Here is a 2,322-nt window from a genome sequence, read left to right as displayed (position 1 = left end):
GCCCGGAGAAAGAGCAAGAAAACTAAAGAAAGCGTTAGCGCATTGGACTCGAAATCCAAATTGTGTTAGCTGACAAAGAAAAAACAGAATATAACAGAGAAATATTGGTTCTGACTGGTTGGTAAAAGGACTCTAAATCCTTTGAGTGGTTCGATTCCACAACAGAACAAAGAATGAAATGAATGAATGAAAACCATGACCATGCCTCCAGTAGGAAGATCGAGGAACCGGTGCTGGCGCTCCTGGTTCATGGGATCCTAACCGCGATGGGGAGATTAGATATTATTCTTTCGTAAGTCCATCCAATGGAGATAGGTTGAGCAGAAAGAAAGGAGAAAACTAAAGAGAAAGATGGACAGTAGATTGACAGTATCCGAATCAAATAAGAAAAAAACGTAGCTATTTCATCAAATCCCGATTGTGTGGGTGTGAAGTGGAAAAATCCCGTTCTGGCTGGCAGCGGGCATAGGACTAAAAATCCTCTTTCTCCGGGCCTTTTGGACTCGAAATCCAAACGGAGAGAGTGGTTCGAATCCACCTCAGAACGAACAATGAAAAAGGCGTCGAGCAGGTGCAAGCTCGAGGAGCTAGGAAGGATGGAAGAAAGCTTGACCGTTTTTTCATTGAACTACTCGAACTTTTTGTTCGAAAAAGCGGAAATAGCTCAGTTCGAGAGAGGGTTGAGCTTCATCGGTTAGTGTGCACCAAAGGATGAGGTTTCTTTCCCGTCCTACAAATTGAAACCGTTCTAGCTTGATATTGCGATATCGTCAAATCATCCAACGGAGCATGGAAACCATTTCGGTGGCGGTAATGGCCTCCAGTAGTTTTCTATGGAACCATACCACTATGGTCATCTATATGATTAGACCGTGCCACTTCACTAGACTTTCCTGAACCATCCATTTGATCCCCACGGTCGTGACACCACTTTCTAAACAAAAGTTTCCAAAATCCAATGCGGAACCAAGCAGTAAGAGAAATTCATCATGGTAATTATTAGTCGAAAACCAAAGTGGAACGGAGAGAACGGAAAGTCAGTTACAATGACAAAATTGTTGAGGAATCATGTTGAAAGAACAATATTCTGTGTCATAAATATCGTATATAGAGATTTTTCATGTATCGACGCTTTTGATTCAATTATGAAAGTACGCTGTACTGGACTTGCACCCCTAGTTACGCAGAAGTGCAAGCACGGAAGCGGATGACCGGACCTTACCAACATACTCAAAAAAGTATTCTATACTGGGGTCTGTGCTCTTGAGAAGCAGTGTTTCCAGTCTAGCTGTGTCAAATCCGGTGTGAAGTGTCCTTCTAGGTTCTGGCTGGTAGAGCAGAGGACTGAAAATCCTCTTTAGTTTCACGCATGGGACTCTAAATCCCAATTGCGCTAGCTCTGTGGTTCGATTCCACAACAGAATGAACAATGAATGAATGTGGGCGGTCAACCAGGTAAGCCTGTGCCCAGGAAAGAAAGGACTAGGGAGGGATTGAGAGAAGCTTTCACAGTGGAAAATGCAAAAAAGCATATCGTTCTTAGAAATTGTGGAATTTTACTCAGTTAGAGCTATGGTTTAGCATCAAGAGGGAAGTTTTGTAAAAGCAACAGGAAGAATTGCTCAGATACCCGTGAGCGTATATAACTTGGGTCGTGTTATAAATGCTCTGGCTAAACCTATTGATGGGAGAGGCGAAATTGTAGCTTCCGAATCTCGCTTAATTGAATCTCCTGCTCCAAGTAGAATTTCCAGGCGTTCCGTATACGAACCTCTTCAAACAGGGCTTATTGCTATCGATTCGATGATCCCTATAGGGCGCGGTCAGCGAGAGTTCATTATTGGGGACAGATAGACTGGCAAAACATCAGTAGCCACATATACAATTCTCAAGAAAAAAGGGCAAGATGTAAGAAGAACGAGAGCGAGCCTTCACGAAATAAAATGCAAGTGAAAGAGAATTGTCAAAATTTCCTAAAAGCGGTGGTTCTTTTCTTTATGGATCGGGTAGATCCATATGTTCTGAGGGGGAGACGAGGTGTAGCGCAGTCTGGTCAGCGCATCTGTTTTGGGTACAGAGGGCCATAGGTTCGAATCCTGTCACCTTGATGTGGTATTCACACAATGGGGCCGAAGTGCAAAGCCCCGTAGCCTATCCGCGGTCGGGAAGGCAGGCGAAAAGCGCGCACAAAAGAAAAAGAAAGCTAAAAAGCTTATTTTGCAATCCATTATCTTTGGTATTCTTCTATATTTAGATCATATTATATAGCTATTTCACAGGTTTTATTTACATACCTCAGTCATGTTATTTGTCTAGCCTTCA

General features: G+C 42.9%; 1 non-coding gene across 1 annotated transcript; it reads left to right on the top strand.

Moving 5' to 3' along the window:
• The first annotated feature begins 2,033 nt into the window (after positions 1–2,033).
• Positions 2,034–2,108, top strand: TRNAP-UGG. The gene has a single exon. It is a non-coding gene; the product is annotated as a tRNA-Pro (tRNA).
• The last annotated feature ends 214 nt before the right edge of the window (positions 2,109–2,322 follow it).

Source organism: Triticum dicoccoides, chromosome 2A, assembly GCF_002162155.2.
Source record: "Triticum dicoccoides isolate Atlit2015 ecotype Zavitan chromosome 2A, WEW_v2.0, whole genome shotgun sequence".
NCBI lineage: Eukaryota > Viridiplantae > Streptophyta > Magnoliopsida > Poales > Poaceae > Triticum > Triticum dicoccoides.
Note: the sequence above shows the minus strand (reverse complement) of the source record. Positions and strands in the feature narration are given on the sequence as shown.